The sequence below is a fragment of the Hippopotamus amphibius genome, chromosome 13, assembly GCF_030028045.1.
Source record: "Hippopotamus amphibius kiboko isolate mHipAmp2 chromosome 13, mHipAmp2.hap2, whole genome shotgun sequence".
Classification (NCBI taxonomy): domain Eukaryota; kingdom Metazoa; phylum Chordata; class Mammalia; order Artiodactyla; family Hippopotamidae; genus Hippopotamus; species Hippopotamus amphibius.
In genome coordinates, this window is record NC_080198.1 from 82,619,088 (window position 1) to 82,632,894 (window position 13,807).

General features: G+C 38.9%; 1 protein-coding gene across 14 annotated transcripts in view; it reads right to left on the bottom strand.

Annotated features, from left to right (window-relative positions):
* Positions 1 to 13,807, bottom strand: part of ALPK1 (alpha kinase 1) — a 137,735-nt gene that overhangs the window by 117,083 nt on the left and 6,845 nt on the right. For all 14 annotated transcript variants that reach the window (XM_057705119.1, XM_057705127.1, XM_057705125.1 and 11 more), the window contains exon 2: positions 11,635 to 11,686. The gene's annotated coding sequence lies outside the window, so the exon portion shown is untranslated. The remainder of the gene's footprint in view (positions 1 to 11,634; positions 11,687 to 13,807) is intronic.

Below are 13,807 nucleotides of genomic sequence, written 5' to 3' on the forward strand. Positions count from 1 at the left end.
CTCAGGTACCTCACTTCTATACACTGACAAGCTATTTCAGGTTAACTCCTTTCCTTCAAGAGACTCTTGAGAGGGTAAGATATTTCATTTGTTCAACTGCAAATTTCTAGGGAAGTGTTTAATTCTGATCAAATTTACTAGTATACGCTACTTTGATTTGTAGTTCACTTCACCATTTTGAGAAAGTAAAAATCATGTCTGGTTCCCAAATGAGTACAGTGTCTAAAGTTCTTTAAAACTTTCAATGAAGTTCAGCATATGGCAAAAGGCTGCAGAGGTAAAGAACTATAGTTACTGTAATACTAACTTAGCAAGCTACAGACATTGCCTTAGGTTGTTTGGACTTAGTCAGTGGCTGTTTTGTATGAGTCATAGACTCACTTCCCATAGGTAAGGTGTTTAGAACTTTTATTTGTTATGAAACCAGGGAGCCTACAAAGTCATTCTCATTAGCCCTCTGATTTTTCTCTCCTAATCAGGTCTGAAATCTAAAACTGTTTTCTCAGGGGACAGTCATCCTAAATAGGGGACTCTGCCTTTTTTTCAGTTCCTCAGTGGTTCCCCTTCTCCTCATTAATTAATTAATTTGATTCAACAAATATTTATTGAGCCCCTCTGATATGCCAGGATGACCACAAGCCTTATTCTCACAAAACGTTCTGGGGAGAGGCAATCCACCCTGCGCTGTGGGCATGTCTGCAAGTTCTTGCTGGGTGTGTTAAGAATGCCAGACCAATCTCTCTGTGCGTGGGCTATCTATCAAGGTTGTAGCAACCTTGAGGGATGAGGTAATGTCTCCCTCTGGGCTAAAGAGTAGGCTTGCTATAAAAGCAGTGGATTCCCCAAGCTCAATGTTCCTTGGCTGCAACACAAACCCACTACAATCCGCCTGGACCACCCAATATCACTCCTTTGGGCTGGGAGGACATGAAGAGCTGATGTCAACATTATACTCATGCTGCCTGCTGTGCTCTGAGTAGTAAAGTCCTTTGCCTTTGACCCAAGAGTCTCATGTCTTCTGCCAGCATCCAAGGAACAGAAGCAGGCTAACTTATTAACTCTAAGGAGAATAAACTAAAATTCCAGACCTTGAAACTTAATTTCCAAGAATTTCATCACCCTTAAATAAGCCTCTTGCAGAATGAAATTCCCTAAAAATCTGTCTTAACTGAAATAGGACAAAGGCAAAAATGTCAACTTTATTCAATATAAATTTGTTTTTATGCTTTCTGCATGCTCCCAAATTTGTAGCCTATTACAAATTCCATGCTGTTCAAAATTAACAATTCTTAAAAATTAAGATCTGTGGTATTTTTCCTCCAACAATGCAAACTAAGCAAAATTTCCATGGTTCCTGCTATGTGCTAGGGTCTGCAGGAGATATAAGGATGAATGAGACACAATTCCAGTACTTTTAGGACTCATGGTTTAATAGAGACAGCAAGCACAAATGTGTATCTCAAATACAAGACTTAGTGTGATCAGATATAGTTGAATTCTAAGCAAAGAATGGGTATAGAATGAGGAAGAAGAGATTTAGTTCAGTTATTGTTTATTCAGAAGGCCAAACATTGAAGGATGGAGACTCCAACAAGTGGGAAAAATGGGGGAGAGGCAGGGTATAGGTAAGGGAAATGGTGTAAAGAGATGCACCACAGACAGATGGCATGAGATGGGGACACAGCAAAAGCAAAGGCGCAGAAGGATCTTGCAGATCATAACTGGAACCAGCAGGTAATTCAGGATGCCCGCATACCACTGCAAGATAATGAGTTCAGACCAGTTCTGTTTGAAGTGCCCATGAAACCTTGTAAAGAAATGACGCTCTCTATAAGAGGTGGGAAATGTGAGTTAAACCCAGGAGAGAGATTAGAACAGGGAAGTGAATCCGGGAATCATCCACACAGGGGCAATAACTGAAGCTATTACAGAGATTAAAGGAGGCAAAGGTAGGATACGGAGAAGACCTGGACTTCTAGACAATGCCTCTATCCAGAGCCAAATAGTGAAACAGAAGCCTGCAAAAGACGCAGCTGGAAATATGACAACCAGGGGAGTGTAGAGACATGATACTGTGCAATAAGTTCTACAGGAAGCCCCAGGATGACGACTAGAAAGAGGCAACTAGATTGGGTGACCAGGATGTTCTCACTGATCTTGTAAACAGAACGTATCTTGTAAACAGAACGTATCTTGTAAACAGAACGTTTCAGAAGTTGATGGATGAGTGTTAAACAAGAAAGTGAAAGGGATAAATATAGATTACTATTTTGAGAAGCACTGCTGTTAAGGGAAGGAAAAAGAATATAGTCTCAAGGGAAATGAATATTTCATAAGAATCATTAGATGTGAACATATGTGTAGGCTAAGGAGAAGATGTCAGAAGGCAAAAATTTTTTTAAAAAGAGATGTTGGGATGAATTGGGAGACTGGGATTGTCATATATACATTACTAATAAGAAAAAATATCAAATCGTACACTTTAAATACATGCAATTTATTGTGTCCATTATATCTCAATAAAAGTCCTTATTAAAAAAAGAGATCAAAGAAAGGGACTGTGAATAATGAGAAAAACCACAAACTAGGTAAAAAGATGTTGGTTTAAGAAAAGAGAAGGATGTAGAGAACAAACATATGGACACCAAGTGGGGAAAGTGGGGAGGGTTGAGGGGGAATGAACTGGGAGACTGGGATTGCCATATATACATTACCAATAAGAAAAAAAATACCACATTGTACACTCTAAATATATGCAGTTAATTGTATGTTAACTGTATCTCAATAACAGTTCTTTAAAAAAAAAGAAAAAAGAAAAGAGAAGGAGTAGGCTTGGATATGAGATAGAACATTGTTTTTCTGAGGCAGAATGGAAGGAGAAACGAATGGCTAATGGTTTAGAGAAAATCTGAGAGTTACCACGGATAAGCCGGAAACCTACGTCAAATAGGTGGAAATTTGGCAGGAGTGAGTTCAGCTTGAAAAGAGAGATCCTGGATTGAAACAGGTGCTGTGGAGAACTAGAAAGACAATCAACTAAGGATGAATAAAAGAATCGATAAGCATCTTTGAGAGCTCGCTACGGTTCATCGGTTCATCGTAATGGACCTCATCAAGTCGGCTGCAGAACCGGCTCAGCTCTGGCTTAGAGAGCTGAGCCAACCCCGGTCTGGGAAGTGCATACAGTGGAGGTCAAAGAAACAAAACAGAAGTCTAAAGTGCTTGTAAAAATACAGATCACCTTTTTCAGCTAAGGGGTCTAGGCTCACAGGGAGGCCACAGGGAGGCCACAGGGGCTAGAAGTGGGCTCGCAGCCTGGGCAGACTGGGAACTGGGGATGTGGGAGGTGCCAACGAAGATGAATGACCAAGAGGAGGGAGGGGGTCATACTCACACGCACGCTTTTCAGGTCTGAGAGGGATCTGGGATTTAGAGTGGATCAAGTGAGGACAGATTCTCAGCTGCAGCTCAGGCTAGCCTGATGACTGCTGGAGTTAAAGGAAGTGGTCAGGAAGGCATGGGGCATGTTACAACACTTCAGGTTGGCAAAGTGTTTTATTGCTGCACAGGAACTACCCAAGTACTCTTTTGCAATGTTATTTTTACAAATCCGTAAATTTTACCTTATCCATTTTATGTATTGTTAAAGACATAAATCATATAAGTATAAATAAATATAAATAAGAACTTCAGACAAGGTGTTCTTGAGTCCTTTTTAAAATTTCACTTAATTTCCAGTTTGGGGGTTGAACACAAACTAATTTATTTAGGGCCCTGTGGTAGACTGCTTTCCATTTTTTCCTCTCCACTGTAACTAATGAATTAATTGTGAGGTTCTGCATAAAGTCTCTCCTCCCCACTGTAACAGACACTCCAACCTGGCAGGGAATGTGTCTGTTTTGTTCTGTTCTATAGCCTGGATATTCAGCACCTGGAATAATTCCTAGCACGCAAGAGGTATTCGAAAATATTTGTTGTTGACGTGTGCTTGCCAAGGGGGAGGGGCTGGGGAAGGGATGGAGTGGGAGTTTGGGGTTAGCAGGTGCAAACTATTATATATAGAATGGATAGACAACAAGGTCCTACTGCATAGCACAGGGAACTATAGTCGATATCCTGTGATGAACCACAATGGAAAAGAATACATTAAAAAAAAGAATGTATATGTGCATATAAATGAATCACTTTGCTGTACAGTAGAAATTAACACAACATTGTAAATCAACTATATTTCAATTTTAAAAAATTGTGGTTGTTAAATGTTTATAAAAGAAGATACCGGGCACATCTGAGCAACCCCTCCTGGTTGATTTGTCCTATGCATTGGTTATTGCATATTTGATAAGTTGGAAGTATTTATTTTTATTTCAGGAATACTGTAATGTTCAACGAAAAGATGCCTTTTATTGTCTCTATAAACTATTATATTCTCTGCCTACACTGTAGAAATAAGAAACATGCTTACTTTTAATTCATCCTCAAATCGCTTCCTTTCAAACTGATGTAAAATTTTCAGAGTATCTTAGTGTCGATTCTCACCAATCTTAATAGAATTTCCACAAATTTATTACTGTATTGCACATAAGATCATCATCAGATTTTCAGAAAATTCTGTGACAATGTTTATATCATAGTCTCTGGATCAGAAAATGAGTCAGTTAATTAGGATGTCTGCTGTGACAAATGTTTTCGTCATTCACATCATGGTTTTAACTGTTTTTCTGCAATTGAAGAGCCTGTAAATTTGGTATTATTGCTAGAGTCTCACTGCTGCCCTCTTCTGGTGGCAAAAAACAGCACAGGCACACGAGATAACTAGATGTATATTTTTATTTATTAATGAAAACAAATGTGGCACTTCATAGAATAAAAAAGATATAAATAAATTACAAGACAGTAATGATGTAAGAAAATGGAAAACTTTTTTGAAACATTAAAATAGTGACACACATTATTTATCTAACCAATAATCTTCTTTTAACTCCATTTCAGTAAAAATCCTTTAATCCTTTTGAATTTCATTATAGAAAAAATAATCCATTGTTTTATCTCTATCATGTTTTAATATAACAACAATAAAAATTACACTTGGACTATGGAGAGAGTTTGCTAACCAAATTAATAGTGTAAATAGCATTGTGGGGCATGTTTAACTGCTTGAGAGAAATAAACTATTAAACTATTAGAGTATTTTAGAATGACTAAATATATGAAAGAAATACTGACAATTCAAAAGAGTATTATCTATTTACGAAAGTCTCCATAGGTCCTTCACTTGCAAATAATGCAGTGGTTCTGATCATACAGCTGACCTGAAGCCTTTGTTCATGCTGTTTTCTTGACTCCTACCTTATTCTCACTACACATTCTACAGTCGACGAGGTCTGAAACTTCTTCACGTAAATGTGGTCTCCAATCTCTCTCTCTCTCCTGTTGCTGACTGTACTGGGTCCTCTCCCGTTCAGACTGTTAGCCTCTACACTGGTTTTCCTGCCACCTGTCTCTTTCCCCGTTTCCACATTCCACCCTTCACAGACTGTCATACATCAGTTACTTAACTGTCTCCCAAGAGACTGTGACTCCTGAGAGTGGCCCGTGTCTCACTGGTTCTCTCTCTCTCTTTTTTAAGAACTTTTGTTGAGATACAGTTAACAGACAATAAACAGCATATATTTAGAGTGTACAATTTGGTATCCCAATCTCCCAATTCATTCCCCCGCAACCCTCCCTGCTTTTCCCACTTGGTGTCCATATGTTTGTTCTCTACATCTGTGTCTCTATTTCTGCCTTGCAAACCAGTTGATTTGTACCATTTTTCTATAGTCCACATATATGTGTTAATGTATGATATTTGTTTTCTCTTTCTGACTGGCTTCACTCTGTATGACAGTCTCCAGGTCCATCCATGTCTCTACAAATGTCCCAGTTTGTCTACTAACTTTCGGTTTTGTTTGTTCTTCTTTCTCTAATTTCTTTAGGTGTAAGGTTAGATTGTTTATTTGGAATTTTTCTTGTTTCTTGAGGTAGGATTGTATTGCTATAAACTTCCCTCCTAGAACTGCCTTTGCTGCATCCCATAGGTTTTGGATTGTTGTGTTTTCATTGTCATTTGTCTCTAGGTATTTTTTGATTTCCTCTTTGATTTCTTCAGTGATCTCTTGGTTATTTAGTAATGTATTGTTTAGCCTCCATGTGTTTGTGTTTTTTACAGTTTTTCTCCTGTAATTGATTTCTAATCTCATAGTGCTGTGGTCAGAAAAGATGCTTGATACGATTTCAATTTTTTTGAATTTACCAAGGCTTGATTTATGACCCAAAATGTGATCTATCCTGGAGAATGTTCCATGGGCACTTGAGAAGAATGTGTAATCTGCTGTTTTTGGATGGAATGTCCTATAGATATCTATTAAATCAAGCTGATTTATTGTGTCATTTAAAGCTTGTGTTTCCTTATTAATTTTCTGTCTGGATGATCTGTCCATTGGTGTCAGTGGGGTGTTAAAGTTCCCAACTATTATTGTGTTACTGTCAATTTCCTCTTTCACAGTTGTTAGCATTTGCCTTATGTATTGAGGTGCTCCTATATTGGGTGCATATATATTTATAACTGTTATCTCCTCTTCTTGGATGGATCCCTTGATCTTTATGTAATGTCCTTTCTTGTCTCTTGTAACATTTTTTATTTTAAAGTCTATTTTATCTGATATGAGTATTGCTACTCCAGCTTTCTTTTGATTTTCATTTGCATGGAATATCTTTTTCCATCCCCTCCCTTTCCGTCTGTATGTGTCCCTAGGTCTGAAGTGGGTCTCTTGTAGACAGCATATATATGGGTCTTGTTTTTGTACCCATTCAGCCAGTCTGTGTCTTTTGGTTGCAGCATTTAGTCCATTTACATTCAAGGTAATTATTGATATGTGTGTTCCTATTACCATTTTCTTAATTGTTTTGTTTTGGTTTCTGTAGGTCCTTTTCTTCTCTTATGTTTCCTGCTTAGAGAAGTTCCTTTAGCATTTGTTGTAGGGCTGGTTTGGTGGTGCTGAATTCTCTTAGCTGTTGCTCGTCTGTAAAGCTTTTAATTTCTCCATTGAATCTGAATGAGATCCTTGCTGGGTAGTGTATTCTTGGTTGTAGGTTCTTCCATCACTTTAAATATATCATGCCACTCCCTTCTGGCTTGCAGAGTTTCTGCTGAGAAATCAGCTGTTAACCAGATGGGAGTTCCCTTGTATGTTATTTGTCGTTTTTCCCTTGTTGCTTTTAATAACTTTTCTCTGTCTTTAATTTTTGTCAATTTGACTACCACGTGTCTTGGCATGTTTCTCCTTGGGTTTATCCTGCCTGGGACTCTCTGTACTTCCTGGATTTGGGTAGCTGTTTCCTTTCCCATGTTAGGGAATTTTTCAACTATGATCTCTTCCAATATGTTCTCGGGTCCTTTCTCTCTCTCTTCTCCTTCTGGGACCCCTATAATGCAAATGTTGGTGTGTTTAACATTGTCCCAGAGGTCTCTTAGGCTGTCTTCAGTTCTTTTCATTCTTTTTTCTTTATTCTTTTCTGCATCAGTGATTATCACCATTCTGTCTTCCAGGTCACTTATTCACCCTTCTGCCTCAGTTAATCTGCTATTGGTTCCTTCTAGTGTAGTTTTCATTTCAGTTATTGTGTTGCATATATCTGTTTGTTTGCTCTTTAATTCTTCTAGGTCTTTGGTAAACTTTTCGATCTTTGCATCCAGTCTTTTTTCAAAGTCCTGGATCATCTTCACCATCATTATTCTGAATTCTTTTTCTGGAAGGGTGCCTATCTCCACTTCATTTAGTTGTTTTTCTGGCGTTTTATCTTATCCCTTCATCTGGTACAAAGTCCTCTGCTTTTTCATTTTCTCTTCTTTCTGTGGCTGTGGTTTTCAGTTCCACAAGATGAAATACTGCTGATACTGTTTGATTCTGCTGTCTGCCCTCTTGTGGAGGAAGCTATCTAGGAGGCTCGTGGGTGCTTCCTGATGGGAGGGACTGATGGTGGGTTGGGCTGGGTGGGCGGAGCTCAGTAAGACTTTAATCCGATATGGTGGGTGGAGCTCAGTGACACTTTAATCTGCTTGTCTGCCAATGGGTGGGGCTGTGTTCCCACCCTGTTGGTTGTTTGGCCTAACGCCACCTAGCACTGGAGCTTACAGGCTCTTTGGTGGGGCTAATGGAGGACTCACACCAATGAGCACTTCCCAGAATCCCTGCCGCCAGTGCCCCATCTCCTCGGTGAGCCACAGTCACCCCCCACCTCTGCAGGCAACCCTCCAACACCAGCAGGTAGGTCTGGTTCAGTCTCCTATGGGGTCACTGCTCCTTCCCCCTGGGTCCTGGTGAGCACACTTTTTTGTGTGCCCTTCAAGAGTGGAGTCTCCGTTTCCCCCAGTCCTGTGGAGGTCCTGCAATCAAATCCTGCTGGCTTTCAATGTCTGATTCTCTGGGGATTCCTCCTCCCGTTGCTGGACTCCCAGGTTGGGAAGCCTGACGTGGGGCTCAGAACCCTCACTTTAGTGGGTGGACTTCTGCAGTATAACCGTTCTCCAGTTTGTGAGTCACGCACCCAGCATTTATGGGGTTTGATTTTAACGCGATTGCACCCCTCCCACCATCTCATTGAGGCTTCTCCTTTGTCTCTGGATGTGGGGTGTCTTTTTTGGTGAGTTCCAGTGTCTTTCTGTTGATGATTGTTCAGCAGTTAGTTGTAATTCTGGTGCTCTTGCAAGGGGGAGTGAGCACACATCCTCCTACTCCGCCATCTTGATCCTATCTCCTCACTGGCTCTCTTTTGAATCTCCAGCACACAACTGAAGCTAGCTGTGTGACTAACACACAGGGGAAGCTCAGTGCAGGTTTGTAAATAGATAAATGAATGAATGAATGAATGCATGCTGCTCTCCTCATCTTTAATGAAATCCTCGGTTTTCTAGTCTTAGATTATAATGCCACCTTTCTAAAGCCTTTCTTGACTCTTATCTAGCAGAATTAATTGCTATCACAGTTTTTTGTTCACATTACAGTTAGCTGTACATACTTTTGTCTCCTGTGCTAGGTCATAATCATGGAAAGATGACCTGGGAGAGCAAAAAGGGCATGAGCTGTGGATGCAGACAACCCTGAGCTTGTATCCTAGATCTGCCACTCATTCTCTGTCACCTTTGACAGGTAACTCAGCTTTTCTTCTTTTTTTTCTTAATGTTTAATTTCTTTTATTGAAGTAGCATTGTTGATTTAGTGTTGTACCAATCTCTGATATACCACAAAGTGACTCAGTTATACATATATAAAATTTTTTTTAATATTTTTTTCCATTATGCTTTATCACAGGATATTGAATATGGATCCCTGTGCTATACAATAGGACCTTGTTGTTAAATTATTTTATTTTATTTATTTATTTTTTGGCTGCAATGTGCAGCTTGCGGGAGATCTTAGTTTCCCGACCAGGGATCAAACCCATGCCCTCGGCAGTGAGAGCATGGAGTCTGAACCACTGGACCATCAGGCAGTTCCCAAATTATTTTATTTTATTTTATTTCATTTTTTGTCAGCTTTTATGAAATAAACATTACTTTCCTCATCTCTAAATGCAGCTAACAGCACTCCCCATAGGTTTAATGCAAAGATTAAAAAAGAAAGTGAGGGATTTCCCTGGCAGTCCAGTGGTTAAGGCCCTGTGCTTCCACTGTAGGGGGCATGGGTTCCATCTCTGGTCAGGGAACTAAGATCCCACATGGCTATAACACATACTAGACTTTCATGAAATTTTAGTATTTATTCCCTTTCCCTGAGGGTGAAAACCATATCGAATGTATATCTAGGTTTCCAGGGCTTCAAAAACGACAGAGACTCAGTAATGTTTGCTGAGTAAATAAATGAATTCCAGTGTTGTATTTGGTCAAAAGTAATATAAGTATACATTTTAACAGTCTATAATACAATTGGTTGCCATTCCTTCCTACTCATTTAGTATAAATCTTGCATCCTAATACTCTGATATGTCTTGAATCAAATTTTTCTCATTTTTATGATTATAGTATCGAAAGTGTAAAGAGGTCACACAATTTGAGGCATAAATGTTTTCTAATCTTTCAGTTACACTTACATTTGTATATTTTCCTTTATGTAGTCATTGTAAAGTATGTTTATGAAGTGTTTCAATAAAAAGAACTAATGTTTGTTTTTTAATGGAATAACTATTTTATAATGTTAAGTAAGAAAAAGCAGAATATAAAATAATTCATACAGTATGATAACAATTATATTTTAAAAAGTCACTGGGGACCAATGATGTTTTTTCCAGAAATAGCAAAAATCCACCCTAAAATTCATATAAAATCTCAAGGGGCCCTAAATAATCAAAATAATCTTTAAAAAGAAAAAGTTGGAGGTCTCCCACTTTTAGATAAATTGGACTATATCAAAATTAAAAAACTTCTGTGGATCAAAGGACATAATGAACAGAGTGAAAAGGAAACCCATTGAATGGGGAAAATATCTGCAAATCATATAGCTGATAAGGAGTTAACATCCAGAATGTATAAAGAATTCCTACTATCCAAAAGAAAAACACAAACAACCCAATTAAAAAAATAGTGAAAGGATTTGAACATTTCTCCAAAGAAGATATACAAATGGCCAATAAACATGTGAAAAGATGCTCAACGTCACTAACTATTAAGGAAATGAAAATTAAAATCACAATGAGATACCACCTTACATCCATCTATGGCTACTATGAAAAAAAAAAAAAAAAAAAAGAAACAGAAAAAGTTTTGGCCACAATGTGGAGAAGCTGGAACCCTAGCATGGTGCTGATGGGAATATAAAAAGATGCCACTGCTATGGAAAACAGTGTGGTAGTTCCTCAAAAAATTAAAAATAGAATAATCATATGATCCAGCAATTCCACTTCTGAGTACATACACAAAATAATTAAAAGCAGGGACTTGAGGAGGTATCTGTATACCATGTTCACAACAGCGCTATTCACAATAGCCAAAAAAGATGGAAGCAACCTGTGTGTTCATTGACACATAAATGGATAAGCAAAATATGGTATATATGTACAATGGAATGTTATTCAGCCTTAAAAGGGAAATTCTGACAACTGCTGCAACATGGATAAACTTTGAGGACATTGTACTAAGTGAAATAAGCCAGTTGCAAAAGGACAAATATTGAATGATTCTACTTACATGAGGTAACTAGAGTTGTCAAATCCATAGAGATAGAAAGTAGAATGGCAGGTGGGTGGAGGGGAGGATGAAAAGTGTTTGTTTAATGGTACAGAGTTTCAGTTTTGCAGATGAAAAGTATTCTGTGGATGGAAGGGAGTGATGGTAGCACAACAATGTGGGTGTAAATTAATACCACTAAATGTGTATGCATAAAAATAGTTACAAAAGTAAACTTTATGTGCATTTTACCACAATTTAAGAAAATAATTCAGAAATAATCAGAAGGAAATACACCAAAATATTGTCTTTGCCTCTAATTAATATTTTTTGATTATTTCCCTCTTCTCGTCAGATTTTCTACGACTATATATAGCTATATCATTAGGATAAAAAAGAATTTAACTCAAAAGTTTTATATGAAAACTTACCCAAAATCTGTGTTTATCAGATTTCAATCCATTTCTGATGTAGAAGAACGTCCTAGTTAAGGGGAAAAAAACGTTAAACGCAGAGGCCTTTGTTATAATAAAAGCATTAACACAGTAGAAAATAATCTCTACTCTTTATTTCCTGCATTATGTCATAAGCTTTGTTGCATGCTTGCTATCTGAAACATCCGGATAAGAGAACAGAGGAAACTCATGTTCCTGTGTCCCCAAAGAGAGTGGTTAAGACTCCGTGCTTCCACTTCAGCGGGCACGGGTTTGATCCCTGGTCAGGGAACTAAGATCCCACATGCCTGCAGAGCGAAGCGGCAAAAAAAAAAAAAAAAAGACAACCTACATTACATTTCATAGTGCTTTACATTTTTCAATCACCTTGAAAAATCTCTCAAGGGGCAGCTTATGTTCCCTGAGCCACCAGTTCTGGATAAGCAGCCTCCTGTGCCTTATTGTCACTTTGGACCTTGCTTTTTCCTTCTTTGTTTAATCTGCACACACCTCCCCCGGGCTTTGAATCTCATGTCATCACCCCCTGCCCCTCATTGTTGCTGTCAGCTGCCAACTCCCAGGGCACTTAATTCCTGGATCACGACTGCTCTCTCCAAACCACCCCAGTTCTTGGAGAATTCAACTACATGGTGATCAGGGACTCTCAGTTTCTTGAAATCGTTTCTTCAAAGATCTTGTCCTTCACCCAACTTTAGGCATTCATTCACAAGGTCATACAGCCTAGACTCTGTTATTACCAAAAACAGTTACTTTTCCCTTTTGAGTCTCTCAAATCCAACAATCCTAACGTTTCACTGAGACTTCTGATCCATCGATCCTACCACCTTTCCATGGACACTCACCCTCTTTGAGGTCCTCTCTCTTCTTTTTAACCAGCTTAATTTCCATGGTCAGTCATGATAATCACCATCCACATACACTTTGACTCCCTTGTTTTTAATATCTGCATGTCAAAATCACAACTCTAGTTAAATCCAACTTTTACACAGCTGAGCAATGATGGGGGAAGAAAAACATAACTGTGCCACCTGTTCTCACTTTAAATTTCTGACTCTCAATCTCAACAACTAACGCTGCCAGGCAATCACATTGCATTTCTTGGGTCCATTCACCCTCCAATCTCTCAGTTGCCTATTTCACACTTTCTCCCCATTCCTTCTCTACCCTCATTCTCAGCAATCAAAAGAGGATTTCCATTGATTCCCAACCCCCTCTATGAATCTAACAGCAGCTGCACCCCACACTCTGCCTTCCCATCTGTTTTCTAAAACCAATCACCCCATTCACTCAATGATTCTACGCCTCTCCCTACTCAGGCACATTCATGCAGGTTTTCTCTCTCCTCTCTGCCTCTTACATCATCAAGTTTTTGCTCACCACTGGCTCATTCTTTTCAGTTTGCAAAAAAAGCCATTATTTCTTTCATCTTAGAAGTAAAATCTCCTGACTTCACGTTCTTCAGCAGCTATTGCCCTTTACAGCAAAAATTCCTTGAAAGAATTTTCTACTTGAGCTTTCAACTTGTCTTTCTCCATTCTCTTTTAAATGCATCCCAATCAGACTTTTGTTCCATCCCTCCACTGACGCTTCCCTTGTCAAAGTCGCTGATAAACTCCATATGCCTAAATCCAATGGTCAGTTCTCACTCTTCATCTTAGTTGACCTACCAACAGCATGCGACACAGACCGTTCCTCCTCTACTGCCCTCCAGGATACCACACTCTTTTGGTTTTCCTACTTATCTCACTGATCACTCTTTTCTCAGCCTTTTTGGCTGGTTCCCTCTTCTCTCCCAGACCCCGTCATGTTGGAATGTGCAAAGCTTCAGTCTCTGGCCCTCCTCCTTTCTCAATCTAAATCCACTCCTTGATGATTTCATTCAGTTCATGGTTTTAAATACCATGTATTGGTTGACAATCATCTAATTTCTATCTCCAGGTCAAACTTCTCTCTTGAGCTTTTCAGAAGCATATTTTCAACTGTTTATTTGACATGTGCACTTGGATATCCGATAAGCATCACACTTTCAAGATGTCCACACTGAACTCCTGATCTGCCTCAGCTAATAACCCCACCTTTCCAGGAGAGTGAAATGAAAGGCTAGCTCTTAGATGAGCTGTGCATTCAGAAGAGACTGAGTGGGAGCAGA